The sequence below is a fragment of the Oncorhynchus masou genome, chromosome 12 (genome assembly GCF_036934945.1).
Source record: "Oncorhynchus masou masou isolate Uvic2021 chromosome 12, UVic_Omas_1.1, whole genome shotgun sequence".
Lineage (NCBI taxonomy): Eukaryota > Metazoa > Chordata > Actinopteri > Salmoniformes > Salmonidae > Oncorhynchus > Oncorhynchus masou.
The window spans coordinates 10,078,445-10,098,135 of NC_088223.1; the positions used below are offsets into that span (position 1 = coordinate 10,078,445).

General features: G+C 45.1%; 1 pseudogene; it reads right to left on the bottom strand.

Moving 5' to 3' along the window:
- Positions 1 to 213: 213 nt before the first annotated feature.
- On the bottom strand, positions 214 to 18,139 carry LOC135549521 (alpha-1,3-mannosyl-glycoprotein 2-beta-N-acetylglucosaminyltransferase-like; annotated as a pseudogene).
- Between the last annotated feature and the right edge of the window lie 1,552 nt (positions 18,140 to 19,691).

A 19,691-nucleotide genomic window follows, 5' to 3' on the forward strand; every position in this document is an offset into this window, starting at 1 on the left:
AGGGATAGCTTAGATTGAGTCCCGAATGGCTCCTTATATAGCCCATAGGGTTCTGTTCTAAAATAGTGCACTATACGGAATAGGGTACTATTTGTGACACGACCAAGAGGTTACGTGCACAAGTGGGAAACAATTGTTGGAAAATGACCAGGAACAATAAAACCCAGATCCAATAACATTGGCAGACACTCAAAAGTTAAGACACAATGGATATGTGGACAAATAGCAAAATAGTCCGTTTTATTTGCAATGTATTCAAGTTATAAACACGTCAGGCAGTGGTTCCTACACATCACCATTCAGGACATATGAATCGATCTTCCTGACACCCCAGAACTAAGTACATGAATAAAAGCACCCTTCACGTATCACCCAGTTACGCCCAATCACGTAAATCAAGAAAACAATCATGATCGTTGTTGTTTTTTTCTTCAACAAACAACTGTAGCAGACCACCGTTTGAATGTCGTGGAATTACAACCGACCGTTCATTTTGAAAAAGGGGCTAGAGTATATGGACGTCCCAAATGGCACCCTTTTCCCTTTATAGTGCACTTCTTTTGATCAGTGCCCATAGGGTTCTGGACAAAGGTCGTGCACTACATAGGGAATAGGGTGCCATTTGATATGAGCACAACATAATGTCACATACAGGTGTTAAACTGGCTCGCTGCAAGGCAATGTATGAACCTCTGATCGTCTCTTTAGAAAACCATTTACAAGAGATAAATAAATCATTCCCAAAATAGTATTTCCTCCCCCCAAAAAAATCATGGTACTTTTTTTTCCCATTTTAAGAATAAATCAGATTATATATTTATGATAAAAGTTTAATACCAGTCTGACTAATATTTCGACCTCATTCATTCACTTTGAGTGAGTGGAATACTGCAAGTTCTTTTTAAAGTAGACATCTGAGAATAGAATGTAGACAGAGGCTGTCCTAAATGGATCCCTATAGTGCACTACTTTATACTACAGCCCTATGGGTCCTAGTCAAAAGGTAGTGCAGTAAACAGGGAGCCATTTGGATCTTTTAAGATCTGGTGACACAGAAAAAAAACCCACAAAAAGCAAGTCTCAGTGGTCTCCAAAGTCACGTAATCAAACTTTAGGTTTAAGACATCACGTTGAAGCAAACCGTAAACCACGTGTCAAATTCATTTCACGGAGGGCCGAGTGGCTGCGGGTTTTCACTCCTCCTTTGTACTTGATTGGTGAATTAAGGTCACTGATTAGTAAGGAACTCCCCTCACCTGGTTGTCTAGGTCTCAGTAAGGAACTCCCCTCACCTGGTTGTCTAGGTCTCAGTAAGGAACTCCCCTCACCTGGTTGTCTAGGTCTCAGTAAGGAACTCCCCTCACCTGGTTGTCTAGGTCTCGGTAAGGAACTCCCCTCACCTGGTTGTCTAGGTCTCAGTAAGGAACTCCCCTCACCTGGTTGTCTAGGTCTTAATTAAAATAATAAAAAACAGCAGACACTGAGCCCTCCATGGAATGAGTTTGACACCCCCACCATAAAGCGTTCCAGCTCTAGCAGGAGAACAACCAAGCATTAAATGGTTTGTAATTTCTGTGAGACGTGCTATGTGGTTTCACTGCCTGGGTGTTGCCCTGTGTCACACTGTGCCTCACTATCACATATCCCTTCCCCCACCTGTCTGTTTAGCTTCAGCTCCTTCATGTTACCTTGTTTTTGTTTTCTTTGGTTTGAGAAGGTGTTCCTCTCTGTCGAGTCTGTCTTCGATAACATTCGCAATAAGTCGTGTTCAAACCTCTCAGCTCCAGCTGACGTCGTACTTTGTCCATCCCTCAGGTGGGGTCAAGAAGACCCGCCGTCCACGGGACAGGAAGCTGACCACACCCCTGTAACCCGCACGGGGAACCCCCGATTTCAAGTCATCCATCACCCCTAAGTTACGGGCCAGAACCTTAAAATTGTCCCGGCTGGAATATTGCACCCGGTACGGACCAGTTCCCGTCAAACCACCCCCTTGTTGTAGGTCCTCCACCCTAATCAGAGGGGCGTTGTAGACCTGCTTCACAAAGTTCACGTCAAAGTTCTCCTTCATCAAGTAAGACAGATCCTGTTTGGTGAAAGGCACAAAGTCAGTGTTGAGTTTAATATAACGCAGATACTGGTCAAAGAACTGACCCAAGCTGACACCCTTGCGTCCGAAGGTCATAGTTCTGGAGATCTCTGGGCGGATGCAGGAGCGCTCTTTACGCTGCTCGGGGTGACGCATCCAGTCGTCCCAGAAGGCCGTGGGCCACTTGGGTTCTAGTTCTGCCCAGATGTCCTTCAGCAGCATCCAGCCCAGCCCAGGGAAGAAGTCTGTCCTATAGAGGAGGTCCGCCTTCCCAGGGTCCACCAGTCCCTCCCGGCCATTGTCGTTCCAGGCAGACGCACACCACAGGGTGGGGTCAGAGGTCAAGATGGGGTGAAGGGCACGGAAGTACTCAAAGAAGTCTGGGGCAACCTTGGAGAGAGAGTCATCTGATTAGTAAACTGTGTTACAGTGACAACTTAGTAGGCTCTCCTGACAGTGATAAGAAACAATCATTAAAATCAGTATATACAGTTGACTTCATTACTAGTTATGATCACTGAAAACTGCTAGCCTGAACCCAGATCTGTTTGTGCTGCATGTCATGCAAAACATAACGAGTTGGCAAAAGAACAGAAACATACTGGCACCCAGGCTATATTACAAAAAAGAGACCAGAAACAGACTGGCACCCAGGCTAGAAAACGGCATCTGCTCTATGCAAAACAAGCAAAGGACCAAAATAAAAACGTGAGCAGGCCTGATAAAAACACCCATATGGGCCTCGGGGAATTGACCAGTCAAATGTTTGGCCTGATTAATACAATGCCAAATGGTATGTCAACACAAAATGGCTTGCCAAAAACAAACATGTCTTTGTCAGCATCTGCAGGAACAGTTACATAAGTGGACACAGTTCCCAGTAACTGTTCCCTCTCTCTCTCTTGGGAGGGTGTGTGGGGGGAAAGTTTAGTCTAAAAGCTTTAAACTGGTGACTCAGGACAGTTCTGTTGTTTTAGCCATTTCCTGTAACTCTCATTACACCTCTGGTGCAGAATTCTGTCTGATGTTTTTTTTCCCCTCCAGACCATTTGTTCACCCAGCTGGCTGTTTCACTTCGTCTGCTACTCAAATGGCACCCTCTTCCCTATATAGTGCACTACTTTTGATCAGAGCCCTATGGACCCACAAGGTGCCATTTGGGACATACCCTTGGTCTGATTTGATGGGGGACAGAACGAACCGGGCAGGATTTAGGGATCCTTCCCATCACCCCTCTCTGCTAGGTGCCAACGTTGGTTAATCCACTAATCATTTAAATGTGCTAATCTGGGAAGGCCAACCAGGATTACAGCTGTCCACTGAATTAGGCACATTGATTAAGACCTGTTCTGCCCCCTGACTCCTCCCCTCGGTTCTGCCCCCTGACTCCTCCCCTCGGTTCTGCCCCGACTCCTCCCCTCTGGCACAGTTGGTAGAGCAAGATCATGGGTTCGATCCCCACTGGGGCTATCCATATGAAACATTAATGCATGACTGTACGTCGTTTTGGACAGAAGCATCTGCTGAATGGCATAGCCTATATACTAATGTTTAGAGGAGTGATTTACAAATGATTGACTGAAAATTCCTTGGGTCTTCACAGAACACAGTGAAAGATCCCAAGTGGCAGTCTAACCACTGGTCACAATAGACTAATAATTAGACAATATCAATAGGCTAGAGCCAAGCCAAAATGATGGCTACAAAATGTTAAATGTTTCAGTGAGGAAAGCTCTGTTTTAGGTATCAAATGAACTGTTCTGTGTAAATGAACATTATAGGATCCACTTTCATCATCATGATGATTCCATATTTAAAATGTGAGACAGATTTTAAATACACTGAAAAAAATATATATATAAACACAACATGTAAAGTGTTGGTCCCATGTTTCATGAACTGAAATATCAGATCCCAGAAATGTTCCATACACACAATTATTTCTCAAAAATGTTGGGCACAAATTTAATAAAATCTGTTTGTGAGCATTTCTCCTTTGCCAAAATAATCCATCTACCTGACAGGTGTGGCATATCAATGAACTGATTAAACAGAATGGTCGTTACACAGGTGCACCTTGTGCTGGGGACAATAAAAGGCCACTAATGTGTAGTTTTGTCACATGCTACAGATGTCTCAAGTTGAAGGAGGGTGCAATTGGCATGCTGACTGCAGGAATGTCCACCATAGCTATTTCCAGAGAATTGAATGTTCATTTCTCTACTATAAGCCACCACCAACGTTGTTTTAGAGAACACGGCAGTACATCCAACGGGCCTCACAACCACAGAACACGTGTAACCACGCCAACCCAGGACCTCCACGTCCAGCTTCTTCACCGGCGGGATCGTCTGAGACCAGCCACCCAGACAGCTGATGAAACTGGAACTGCACAACCTAATAACCTCTGCACAAAACGTCAGAAACCGTCTCAGGGAAGCTCATCTGCATGCTCGTCGTCCTCACCAGGGTCTTGACCTGACTGCAGTTCTGCATCGTAACGGACTTCAGTGGGTAAATGCCCACCTTCGAAAGTTACTGGCACACTGGAGACGTGTGCTCTTCATGGGTGAACACACGTTTAAACTGCACAGGGCAGACGGCGTGTATGGCGTCGTGGTGGGGTGGGTGGGTTTATGCTTAGTTCTGCAAACAGAGTGCTTAATGTTTTGTTGCAGGCCACGGGGTTGTTGGTGACCTTAGAAGAAGTTATTGCGTTTGTCTGCTGATCGCTCAGCTCTGTGTTTTAGGACGTCCGACTGGCAACATTTCCCACACGATTCTACATGTACAAAAAAAAAATTGGTGCGGACTTGGTTCGCAAATATGTTCAGAGGTGCTAAGTACTCTCGGCCAGCAAACACTACTGGTGTCTAAGAGCTTAAGCCAACTGCAAACCATTATGCCGGGATGGAGAGAGCAACTGCAAACCATTCTGCCGGGATGGAGAGAGCAACTGCAAACCATTCTGCCAGGGATGGAGAGAGCAACTGCAAACCATTATGCCAGGAATAGACAGCAACTGCAAACCATTATGCCAGGAATGTAGAGCAACTGCAAACCATTATGCCAGGGATGGAGAGAGCAACTGCAAACCATTATGCCAGGAATAGAGAGCAACTGCAAACCATTATGCCAGGAATAGAGAGCAACTGCAAACCATTCTGCCAGGAATAGAGAGCAACTGCAAACCATTCTGCCAGGGATGGAGAGAGCAACTGCAAACCATTATGCCAGGAATAGAGAGCAACTGCAAACCATTATGCCCGGGTTGGAGAGAGCAACTGCAAAACAATTATGCCAGGAATAGAGAGCAACTGCAAACCATTATGCCCGGGTTGGTGAGAGCAACTGCAAACCATTATGCCCGGGTTGGTGAGAGCAACTGCAAACCATTATGCCAGGAATAGAGAGCAACTGCAAACCATTATGCCCGGGTTGGTGAGAGCAACTGCAAACCATTATGCCCGGGTTGGAGAGAGCAACTGCAAAACAATTATGCCAGGAATAGAGAGCAACTGCAAACCATTATGCCCGGGTTGGTGAGAGCAACTGCAAACCATTATGCCCGGGTTGGTGAGAGCAACTGCAAACCATTATGCCCGGGTTGGTGAGAGCAACTGCAAACCATTATGCCCGGGTTGGTGAGAGCAACTGCAAACCATTATGCCAGGAATAGAGAGCAACTGCAAACCATTATGCCGGGATGGAGAGAGCAACTGCAAATCATTATGCCAGGAATAGACAGCAACTGCAAACCATTATGCCCGGGATGGAGAGAGCAACTGCAAACCATTATGCCGGGATGGAGAGAGCAACTGCAAACCATTATGCCGGGATGGAGAGAGCAACTGCAAACCATTATGCCGGGATGGAGAGAGCAACTGCAAACCATTATGCCAGGGATGGAGAGCAACTGCAAACCATTATGCCGGGATGGAGAGAGCAACTGCAAACCATTATGCCGGGATGGAGAGAGCTACTGCAAACCATTATGCCAGGGATGGAGAGCAACTGCAAACCATTATGCCCGGGATGGAGAGAGCAACTGCAAACCATTATGCCGGGATGGAGAGAGCAACTGCAAACCATTATGCCGGGATGGAGAGAGCAACTGCAAACCATTATGCCAGGGATGGAGAGCAACTGCAAACCATTATGCCGGGATGGAGAGAGCAACTGCAAACCATTATGCCGGGATGGAGAGAGCTACTGCAAACCATTATGCCAGGGATGGAGAGCAACTGCAAACCATTATGCCCGGGATGGAGAGAGCAACTGCAAACCATTATGCCCGGGATGGAGAGAGCTACTGCAAACCATTATGCCAGGGATGGAGAGAGCAACGGAAAAGGCAGCAGTGGATAAATCAGCTACTTATACAGGAGCCTCATGCAAGTCACTAAAAAGTCTTGATGCTTCACATCAATGCCTTGGTGCCAAGCAGGGATTTCAGTTCATTTCACTGACTGAATTCATCTTCTATTGAACGTCATGCAAATCACCAGCAACTCAGACTCTTCTAATCAACGCTGTCAACACAGTCAGACTGAGGTGCATTTTAAATCCATTCCTCAATTACAGTGCAAGCAGACAGGTGGTGTATGGAGTTCACTTCCTGTTCACTTACCTCCAAGTCATCTTCCACGATCACCACGGTGGAGTGAGAGAGTGTGTCGAACACCTGGTTGAGGGCCCAGCGGTAGTGTCTGGCAATCTTATAGTAGCCCTGGAACTTCCTGTGCTCCGGCCGTACCCGGATGTCCGAGAGGTCTGGTTGGCTAATGTGGGTCACCTGACTGCCATATGAGCCAATCACTTGGGCAGTCTCAGCATGGCCACAGTCCTGACTAACTATGATTGGGTAGAGTTCTGCAGAGGGGCGGTATTGGATCAACTTGTCAAGACTCCTTTTCACGGTCACCCTGTCACAGGCGATGACCAATATGGGAATGACCATTTGTGGGCTGATGACAGTAACATCCAATTTGGTGTAGTCGGTCAGCTCTTTTATTTCATTGTCCAGTTGAGTGTCTACTTTAGGCTCTCGGACTGCTGTAATGATCAATTCCGGTGTATTTTCCTCTTGACTTTGGTCCTTGTTCTCTGAATCGTCCTTTGGAGGTACTGCAGACAACTGTGGCGGAGGTTTGTGTTCCTCCTCTTTATTTTCAACCTTCCCTCCATCCGTCTGTCTTTTTCCCATCCCTCTCCTCTTTTCCCACAGTGACCTGTGACTCTGAATCTGCTTCAGAAGTTCCTTCTGGGTCTCGAGTTCCGATTCTACCTCTTCGGCCAATCGGATCACCTCGCCTGCTAGATTAGTCCCACCCCCTTTTATTTTGGCCACGCCCCACTCTTCCCGCCCCCTGGTTCAGCTCCGCCCCCTTCCCCAAAGCGACCAATGGGAGTTCGTCCCCAAAGGAACAGGAGAAGCAAGCCATTGCAGGCGACGAATAGGAAAGCTCCACACAAGATAAGGGAGCCTCTCTTGCGAACCATGGCCCAATGACATCAGAGGATGGACTACAGTGAGGAAAAGAAAACAGTTGAGGTGGGACAGTGTTGAAGTGACAAACAGCCAATAGTGTCCAAACAAAAACACAAAGATAAGAAAGAAAAAAAACGTTGGCCAATAGGGGTGGAGAGAACTGACGTCCAATCATAAGATCCTTACTTCTCATCCAATCATTGTGTGATCAATAACACGACAGGAGAACGATCCAGAACCTCTATTGCTGGACGGAGATGGAGACGTGCTTTGTTATCGGCTTGGCTGTCCTCCATGAAATGGAGGAACAAGAGAGTGAGTTGGCTCAAGGGGAAATTGAGAAAAACAGGAAAGTTAAAAAAATAAAAATAATAATAAATGGGGAGAGGAGAGAGGTGATAAGATAAAAAGGAGGAAACAGGGTCACATTGGGGTGGAAGGGCTGAGAGTCCTTGCCGTTATCCCTCCGTCATCACCCTGAAAAAGAGAGGGAGAGAGAAAAGTACATTTCAATTTACATGTTTTTTCACATCAGTGAAACAGTCTGAAATAAACAAACACCATATATATATAAAAATATATCCCATTTAGCAGACGCTTTTGTCCAAAGCGACTTACAAGTCGGCTGGGGCCACTACTTTTACATATGGGTGGCCCCAGCGGGAATCGAACCCACGACGCTTGGCGTTGCAAGCGCCATGCTCTACCGACTGAGCCACACAGGACCCCATATGATCACAAAACACACAGTAGTCCCCTTATAGAATACAACTAGTTTATATTATCTAGAAGTTGTCAATTGCATCCTCAGCAGATTCAGGAACACTCGCCAAACTGTTCAGTAGGGGCTGTTGCCTCATCATTGCTGGCCACGGTTGTGTGGTACGCCTCTGAATCAAGCTGTTCAAACTCTGTTCAAGGTCCATGCTTATGAATCAAGCTGTTCAAACTCTGTTCAAGGTCCATGCTTATGAATCAAGCTGTTCAAACTCTGTTCAAGGTCCATGCTTATGAATCAAGCTGTCAAGTTTCGTACTGGAACAGCTTAACTTTTCACTACCTTTATTAGGATCGGGGTACAGCTAAAATAATTACCATATTATGTACCTATCAACCAGAGTATCACAGAGGAACAGGACGTTTCAACCAGAGTATCACAGAGGAACAGGACGTTTCAACCAGAGTATCACAGAGGAACAGGACGTTTCAACCAGAGTATCACAGAGGAACAGGACGTTTCAACCAGAGTATCAGAGAGGAACAGGACGTTTCAACCAGAGTATCAGAGAGGAACAGGACGTTTCAACCAGAGTATCACAGAGGAACAGGACGTTTCAACCAGAGTATCACAGAGGAACAGGACGTTTCAACCAGAGTATCAGAGAGGAACAGGACGTTTCAACCAGAGTATCAGAGAGGAACAGGACGTTTCAACCAGAGTATCAGAGAGGAACAGGACGTTTCAACCAGAGTATCACAGAGGAACAGGACGTTTCAACCAGAGTATCAGAGAGGAACAGGACGTTTCAACCAGAGTATCAGAGAGGAACAGGACGTATCAACCAGAGTATCACAGAGGAACAGGACGTTTCAACCAGAGTATCAGAGAGGAACAGGACGTTTCAGACCAGAGTATCACAGAGGAACAGGACGTTTCAACCAGAGTATCACAGAGGAACAGGACGTTTCAACCAGAGTATCACAGAGGAACAGGACGTTTCAACCAGAGTATCACAGAGGAACAGGACGTTTCAACCAGAGTATCACAGAGGAACAGGACGTTTCAACCAGAGTATCACAGAGGAACAGGACGTTTCAACCAGAGTATCAGAGAGGAACAAGACGTTTCAACCAGAGTATCACAGAGGAACAAGACGTTTCAACCAGAGTATCACAGAGGAACAGGACGTTTCAACCTGAGTATCACAGAACGTTTCAACAAGAGTATCACAGAGGAACAAGACGTTTCAACCAGAGTATCAGAGAGGAACAGGACGTTTCAACCAGAGTATCACAGAGGAACAGGACGTTTCAACCAGAGTATCACAGAGGAACAGGACGTTTCAACCAGAGTATCAGAGAGGAACAGGACGTTTCAGACCAGAGTATCACAGAGGAACAAGACGTTTCAACCCGAGTATCACAGAGGAACAGAACGTTTCAACCAGAGTATCACAGAGGAACAAGACGTTTCAACCAGAGTATCACAGAGGAACAGGACGTTTCAACCTGAGTATCACAGAACGTTTCAACCAGAGTATCACAGAGGAACAAGACGTTTCAACCAGAGTATCAGAGAGGAACAGGACGTTTCAACCAGAGTATCACAGAGGAACAGGACGTTTCAACCAGAGTATCACAGAGGAACAGGACGTTTCAGACCAGAGTATCACAGAGGAACAGGACGTTTCAACCAGAGTATCAGAGAGGAACAGGACGTTTCAGACCAGAGTATCACAGAGGAACAGGACGTTTCAGACCAGAGTATCACAGAGGAACAAGACGTTTCAGACCAGAGTATCACAGAGGAACAGGACGTTTCAACCAGAGTATCAGAGAGGAACAGGACGTTTCAACCAGAGTATCACAGAGGAACAGGACGTTTCAGACCAGAGTATCAGAGAGGAACAGGACGTTTCAACCAGAGTATCACAGAGGAACAGGACGTTTCAACCAGAGTATCACAGAGGAACAGGACGTTTCAACCAGAGTATCACAGAGGAACAGGACGTTTCAACCAGAGTATCAGAGAGGAACAGGACGTATCAACCAGAGTATCACAGAGGAACAGGCCGTTTCAACCAGAGTATCACAGAGGAACAGGACGTTTCAACCAGAGTATCACAGAGGAACAGGACGTTTCAACCAGAGTATCACAGAGGAACAGGACGTTTCAACCAGAGTATCACAGAGGAACAGGACGTTTCAACCAGAGTATCACAGAGGAACAGGACGTTTCAGACCAGAGTATCACAGAGGAACAGGACGTTTCAACCAGAGTATCACAGAGGAACAGGACGTTTCAACCAGAGTATCACAGAGGAACAGGACGTTTCAACCAGAGTATCACAGAGGAACAAGACGTTTCAACCAGAGTATCACAGAGGAACAGGACGTTTCAACCAGAGTATCAGAGAGGAACAGGACGTTTCAACCAGAGTATCACAGAGGAACAGGACGTTTCAGGACGTTTCAACCAGAGTATCACAGAGGAACAGGACGTTTCAGACCAGAGTATCAGAGAGGAACAGGACGTTTCAGACCAGAGTATCACAGAGGAACAGGACGTTTCAGACCAGAGTATCACAGAGGAACAGGACGTTTCAACCAGAGTATCACAGAGGAACAAGACGTTTCAACCAGAGTATCAGAGAGGAACAGGACGTTTCAACCAGAGTATCACAGAGGAACAGGACGTTTCAACCAGAGTATCAGAGAGGAACAGGACGTTTCAACCAGAGTATCAGAGAGGAACAGGACGTTTCAGACCAGAGTATCACAGAGGAACAGGACGTTTCAACCAGAGTATCACAGAGGAACAGGACGTTTCAACCAGAGTATCACAGAGGAACAGGACGTTTCAACCAGAGTATCACAGAGGAACAGGCCGTTTCAGACCAGAGTATCACAGAGGAACAGGACGTTTCAACCAGAGTATCACAGAGGAACAGGACGTTTCAGACCAGAGTATCACAGAGGAACAGGACGTTTCAACCAGAGTATCACAGAGGAACAGGACGTTTCAACCAGAGTATCACAGAGGAACAGGACGTTTCAACCAGAGTATCACAGAGGAACAGGACGTTTCAACCAGAGTATCACAGAGGAACAGGACGTTTCAACCAGAGTATCAGAGAGGAACAGGACGTTTCAACCAGAGTATCACAGAGGAACAGGACGTTTCAACCAGAGTATCACAGAGGAACAGGCCGTTTCAACCCGAGTATCAGAGAGGAACAGGACGTTTCAACCAGAGTATCACAGAGGAACAGGACGTTTCAACCAGAGTATCACAGAGGAACAGGACGTTTCAACCAGAGTATCACAGAGGAACAGGACGTTTCAACCAGAGTATCACAGAGGAACAGGACGTTTCAACCAGAGTATCACAGAGGAACAGGACGTTTCAACCAGAGTATCACAGAGGAACAGGACGTTTCAACCAGAGTATCACAGAGGAACAGGACGTTTCAACCAGAGTATCACAGAGGAACAGGACGTTTCAGACCAGAGTATCACAGAGGAACAGGACGTTTCAACCAGAGTATCAGAGAGGAACAGGACGTTTCAACCAGAGTATCACAGAGGAACAGGACGTTTCAACCAGAGTATCACAGAGGAACAGGACGTTTCAACCAGAGTATCAGAGAGGAACAGGACGTTTCAACCAGAGTATCACAGAGGAACAGGACGTTTCAACCAGAGTATCACAGAGGAACAGGACGTTTCAACCAGAGTATCACAGAGGAACAGGACGTTTCAACCAGAGTATCACAGAGGAACAGGACGTTTCAGACCAGAGTATCACAGAGGAACAGGACGTTTCAACCAGAGTATCACAGAGGAACAGGACGTTTCAACCAGAGTATCACAGAGGAACAGGACGTTTCAACCAGAGTATCACAGAGGAACAGGACGTTTCAACCAGAGTATCACAGAGGAACAGGACGTTTCAACCAGAGTATCACAGAGGAACAGGACGTTTCAACCAGAGTATCACAGAGGAACAGGACGTTTCAACCAGAGTATCACAGAGGAACAGGACGTTTCAACCAGAGTATCACAGAGGAACAGGACGTTTCAACCAGAGTATCACAGAGGAACAGGACGTTTCAACCAGAGTATCACAGAGGAACAGGACGTTTCAACCAGAGTATCACAGAGGAACAGGACGTTTCAACCAGAGTATCACAGAGGAACAGGACGTTTCAACCAGAGTATCAGAGAGGAACAGGACGTTTCATGTGTGTGGTTTTAAACCCAACTGTAAAGTCCAGAAGCATAATTCCATGGCCATCCATATTCTATTCAATGGAGATTTTTTTTTAAAGCTTGTTAGCTGGACAGTAACCCAAGGGACCCTGTGTGCTATATCCAAATTATTTAATTCACCCAGCCAGCTCCACAGGGAGTCTCTGAGATAACACATTTAAAACCAGCCAGCTCCACAGGCAGTGTTTCAGAGGAGCTCGATACCACACTCCAACTGAACACGGCCCTAAATGGATATCACCTTGATACCTTTGTCTCTTTGTTGATGGAAACAAACACAGCACTAGCAGGTTCAGCCAATGGAAACACAGCACTAGCAGGTTCAGCCAATGGAAACACAGCACTAGCAGGTTCAGCCAATGGAAACACAGCACTAGCAGGTTCAGCCAATGGAAACACAGCACTAGCAGGTTCAGCCAATGGAAACACAGCACAACAGCACTAGCAGGTTCAGCCAATGGAAACACAGCACAACAGCACTAGCAGGTTCAGCCTTGAGGGAAACACACTGTCAGGGTATTATCCCAAATGGCATCCTAGTCCCTATATAGTGCACTACTATTGATCAGAACCCGGTGGTCCCTTACGGAACCCGGTCAAAAGTAGTGCACTGTATAGGGAATAGGTTGCCATCTGGGACTCACTGTAAGACCTCTGGTGATGGTTCACCGCCAGCAGGTTTCTCCAGATAAGGAACATCAACTTTGATGGGTGGGGGAGGGGCCACACAAAAAAACTAATGAGGGGCCACCATGGCTCGCGGGTCTGTGTACCTGTAACAGTATAACTTTAGACCGTCCCCTCGCCCATACCCGGGCGCGAACCAGGGACCCTCTGCACACATCAACAACAGTCACCCCTCGAAGCATCGTTACCCATCACTCCACGAAAGCTGCAAGGGGAACCGCTACTTCAAGGTCTCAGAGCAAGCGACGTCGCCGATTGAAACGCTATTTCGCGCGACCACCGCTAACTAGCTAGCCATTTCACATCCGTTACATACCCACACACGCAGTCAGAGCCGACTCGATATATATATATGTATATTATTCGGTACATGGGGATTTTACCTCACACTACGTTGTTAAACACGGTCTTCTTTTTCCAACAAGCCAATTTGATGGTGAGAAAATGTACATATTGTTTTAATGAGGATCTTAGAACAGTCCCATGAAAATGTGTTGCCAGTTGGATGGAAACGTAGCTGACTCACATAACAGAGAAGCTGCTGATGCACAACCACACGTGTATAATGACACCAGGAGCATTCTATTATTCTAACTAATCAACAAGAATAAGTTGAGACTGAGTTCCATGAAACAAAAAGCAGCCAGCCGGCCACTTCCCCCCCAGGGGGGGACGGGGAAACCACCACCTCCCCAGGGGGGACGGGGAAACCACCACCTCCCCAGGGGGGACGGGGAAACCACCACCTCCCCAGGGGGGACGGGGAAACCAACTTCCCCCTCCCTGGTGTCTATCATTATTATTCATAGCACACATCCCATTTTCTAACACTACCCTGCTGCTACCACCAAAGCCTTGATGCATCCTAAATGGTACCCTATATAGTGAATACATGGACAAGGTAGTGCACTGAACACAGTTCAATTTGAGACACACAGACAAATTTCCCATGGGGCATATTCGAGCGGGAAGCAGTTTCCTCCCCATGAATCCTCCTAACAAGGTATTAAACCTGCACATGGACAGACAGAGTTAGGGGACACCAGAGTTAGGGACCAGAGTTAGGGGACAGAGGGACCAGAATTAGGGACCAGAGTTAGGGGACAGAGGGACCAGAATTAGGGACCAGAGTTAGGGAAAAGAAGGACAAGAGTTAGGGGACAGAGGGACCAGAATTAGGGACCAGAGTTAGGGGACAGAGGGACCAGAGTTAGGCGACAGAGGGACCAGAGTTAGGGGACAGAGGGACAGAACGTATACTATATCAGTAGACGTACTTGTCTGGGTGCATCTCAAGTCTTACGTAGCTTCGTAAATCCCTTTTCCTTGTCTCTCCTGGCTGACCTAGGTCCATCCATGCATACCACACTGACTCCACTATTGTTTACCCTACATTAAAAACGTTTTAAAACGTCCATTCAGGACGACTGAATGTTTTCCTTTCTGAACAGTGGTCATACCAGATGGTACGATTAGGCTTATACCTAGAACACGTGCCTCACACCCGGTACATATTAGCTCTCACAGTTGATATGTCTAGCTTTAAAAAGTGAAGGAACTGAGTCATAACACACATCTGTCTTATTACCCTAGTTCAGTCAAATCGTATGAGTTATTACTTATGCAACCCACTCTAATAAGTGGTTTGAGAGAAAGGCGTACCACACAAAGTCAATATGCTGACGAATTAAAGAGAGACTCAAGCTTTCCCCTCGGAGCTCACACAAACCTGGCACCTCTTCTCCTTGGTTTTACAAACGTTGGAAATACTTGCAGAGTGAGCATTTCAACATCAACCAAAAAAAAACATCCAGCCTTAAAAAAGGCAAGCAGACCAAATAATATCCCAGCTTCATAACCAGGGTCAGGGATTGGCGTCTTCAATATCTTTCAATGACTGAAGTGTGTCAGAATGACAGTCAAATTCCATTAAAATAGGCCGAGATTTCACAGAAAACAAGGGTAGAAATTCATGGTCAAATATCTACCAAATCTGTGCTAATAATTTAACTATTTAGTGTGTCTAAGAGAACCCTTTCAACAGGTCCAGGTCTTGACCACATCCTCACCTAACTAGCCTACATCCTGAAATGCCCTTCCGAACAGACAATACGGTCTATAGAGGGAGGACAGAAAGAAATGGGGGTTACAGATACTGAGAACACAAGGTAGCAGAGAGACATGGGGCATAAGGGGTTCCAGACGCCATTTGGAAGGATGGCCTCGTGAGGCTTAGATAAGGGGATTGATTGAGTCCGGGTTGGGAGAGAGAGGTCACTGTATATCCTGACAGGAGACTTTCAACAGACGAGGTGTCTAAACCAATTACAGGTGATAATAAGAACAATAATCTCGTCAATCAGACTAAGTACAAACTCGCCTCTCAGAGTAAAATGTCCCAGTCTGGATGAGTAATGTGCAGCTGTAGCCTACAACTTTAACATTTGTCCTCCATGCTTTGTTCACAGTAAATACTAGGCTAAATGATGCTTATACCCACTTTATCTATACTTTTCAGGAAATGTAGGCTGGAGAGTAGGGCTGGATATCCCAGGGACTTTATGATACGACATTATCACAAAAAACGTTTTGTGTCGATTCTATATGCATTGCGATTCTATATGCATTGCGATTCTATTACTGTGATTTTATTGCAAGTCAATGTTCCAAACATATATTGCTCACCATATGTCTGCTGCAGAGACAAGACAATGGAAAACATGTTGATCAGTCATGGAAATAAAAGTGCTGAAAACAAATTGGCTCCCTATTTAAAAAGGGGATACTTTGGGATTTTGGCAATGAGGCACTTTATCTACTTCCCCAGCATAAAAGAGTTCACCTGACTCTGGGGAAGGAGATAAAGGAGTTCATTGCCAAAATCCCGAAGTATCCCTTTAAAAATAAGATTTAAAAAACAAGCTATGAAGGAAAAATACTGGAGTTTTGGTGCAGGTACAGCAAACTAGCACCCCCCCAAAAATATGGTGATACTGTCAAAACGATACATCGTCAAAAATAATATACCAATATGTAATTATTGATTGTTCCCCATCACTATTAGAGAGGAAATCGGTGAGCAACAAATTCAACAGAGCTGGAGATCTACCCAGCTCACCATCTGACAATGAGAACACCAAGAGCTACGACAATTCCAGCTGACACTCACTAGCACACACACACCACACACACAGACAGACAGACAACACACACACACACCACACACACAGACAGACGACACACACACACGGTTAACCATTACATCTGAAAACACAGGGCGTCAAACACCTTGACACGGTAGGATTGCAACACTAAACAGCTATAAGGTGAGAGAACGAGGGCATCAAGCAAAGGAGGGAAAACCAAAAGGAAAGAGAGGTGGTACTGGCTGTTGGGGACAGAGGAGTAGACAGCATAGACTTATGGGTAGACAAACATCAAAGATGGAAATAAAACAGGGAGATGGCAATCATTTGACAATCTATGGTAGCATTGTAAGAGACACGTTACACAGAATCCAAAGAAGAAAAGGTTTGAAAGGAGGTGCCAAAAGGTGAACACAAGTATTGTTCTTCAGTACCTGAAACAGAGCAGTCTAGTTCTCCAGTGTCTCTTCAAACAAATGATCAGAAAGTTTAAAGGCAAAAGGGGTGGATGGGAATTTAGGTGGGAGAAAAGAAAGGAGGGAATTGTTGCTCTCCCTCAAAAGAAACAGACCATTTGATACTCTAACCTCCTATTTAACATACTCGCCTTTCGTTTTCTCTCTCTGACACTTAAACCGGAGTGGTTAGAACACTGTAATTAGAAGTTCAACTGATTCAGTAGTCTTACTGGAATTACTTTAATTGTTATTAAAGTAATTACGTGGAGGTGTCCTAGTCTGGAGAAGAGTATTCTACTAAACCAAACTTGGCTTCAGTATAATGATAAAGAAAAGTCAAGTCAGTCTCAATGCAACGTATGTCACTTCGCTACATTATAACTCGACTTTCGCTTGCCAGTCAAAGACGTGGCCAATTACAAAGCAACAACTTGGCAAAGGCCATTGCCAAACTAATGGAATATCAGAAAATACCTACAATACTTAATGAATAATAACAAACGTGACCAAATTACACAACTATTTCACAAAAAATGTAAAAAAAAACAAAAAAACTAATGTCAAGCAATCTGGTGCTCCCACTGACTAACGTGTTGAACTCGTAACGTTAGCTAGTTTGCATGTGATTGATTGCATGACTGGGATAGATAGATATTCACTTATTTCAACCACAATGAATTAGAAATCTTTGGAAAATTGCAATACTTGAACATCTGCATATTGTTGATGCGAACTAGCTCACATTCTAGTAAGTCAGAAATCGAGTTTTTCAGAAAACAAATGCTGGTTAGTTAGTTCCATAACGAGCTGGGTACATCAAGTCAAATGTATTAAGTTAACTTCAGACAATTAACAGTTAACTACCTATCCAACTCAGCATGAGTACAATTTCCACGTCACCTTCTGTCATTTCCCATGTAGGACGTGTTGTTTGCTTTCTAGAAAGCAGCTTTGATATGATGACTGGTCTCCACTCTCACGTTTCTTCCTCTCCGGTTTTTCACACCGGTGTCAGTACCTCACTGTATGTCCAGTCCCCATTTTCCGCTCTATCACCCCTCACTACCTCGAATCCGCCATTTAGCTAGATGTTTTTTTTTTTATATCAACAAAATAATTAACCGAGATGAATTTGCGATGATAATCATTATCCTCTTCACCACTGCTCTCCTACCAATTCCGTCCAAGCCCGTGTCTGTTTCTATGGCTCTTGACGTTATTTTTCATTTAACACCAACACCGAATTGTACACTCTACTTCCGGATTGACTCATTAAGTAAGGCCAACCTCCGCAATCCTCCTCCTCCTCCTCCCCTTGACAATTTCCCCTAGCAACAAAGTGCCCTGCCATCTATCTATTTTTTTGGTATCTATCTGTTGTGTCTATGGTTAGTTAAATGCAATGTTCTGCTGAAACAAAACCCTGCGCGGTGGGCAAGCCTGGATCCACTGATAAGAGTTGACAAGTCATATCCTTACACTTCAAACAGAGATACTTAAACTTGTCCACTAAATAACGTAGCGCTACTTACTGCCTGTTGATGGTGCTTACTCATATACAATTCATCCTGAAATGTGATATCTTTTTAATTAAAGTTTCTTTTTTTTACATATATAGGATATAGCATGCCATCTTTTGATGACAGACACACAACAGTGGTATGTGAATAATGTAATATTTTACATTCATGCCTATCTGGATAAGAGCGTCTGCCAAATGACTTAAATGTAAATGTAAATGTATGTGACTCGACTCCATGCATGGGGTATGGTCACAACACCCGCATGGTTATTCCAGGGCCAACTATGTAGAACATGCAATGGTCACATTAAACCATTGTTATAGTGCATCAATCAAATCTCTGTATGGTCAACTAATAAATCCGTGAGATCCATGAAGTAAAGTGTTGTGTCAACTTATCCAATACCAGGCTAATGGACATAACATGTATCTATCCAGCTGAGTTCAGTTGGGCCATTGATGTGACAGTGACTAACTGTCAGACTTCTCCTTGGTCATGTCACCCTTGACCCTGAGGAACCTGGCTTCCCCTCACCGCTTCCTGGACCAGAGGGAAGTCTGCTTCCCCCTGAGGGAAGTGCCAGTGTGCCTGGCAGGAAGTTGAGCAGAAATAACAAAAGAGAGAAGAGTTTAAAGAGACAGAGAGGGACAAAGCAGATGAGAAAAACAAAAAGATAACTATTTGACAGACTGGAATGAATCAAGCAAAAAAAACTGAATAAACTAGAATGTTATCTGTCCCTAAACAGAGAGTACACCGTGGCAGAATACCTGACCACTGTTACCGACCCAAACCTAAGAAAATCCTTGACCATGTAACGACTCATTGATCATAGCCTTGCTATTGAGAAAGGCCGCCGTAGGCAGACTTGGAGAGAGAGAGAGAGAGAGAGGACAAGCCATGTGCACACTGCCCACAAAATGAGGTGGAAACTGAGCTGCACTTCCTAACCTTCCTAAATGTATGACCATACTAGAGACACATATTTCAAACAGATTACACAGACCCACAAAATAATTTGAAAACAAATCAAACATTGATAAACTCTCACGTCTGTTATGCAAAATATCCCAGTGCGTCAATCACAGCAGCAAGATTTGTGGCCCGTTACCATGAGAACGGGGCAACCAGTGGAGTACAACCAACATTGTAAATACCACCAACATGATCTGTTTATTTATTTTCCCTTTCACACTTAAACTATTTTCTCATTGCTACAACACTGTACAAAGCCAATAATATAACATTTAAAACGTTTGTTTATTTCCCTTATTCTCGATTTCATTTGCTTCGGCAATGTAAACG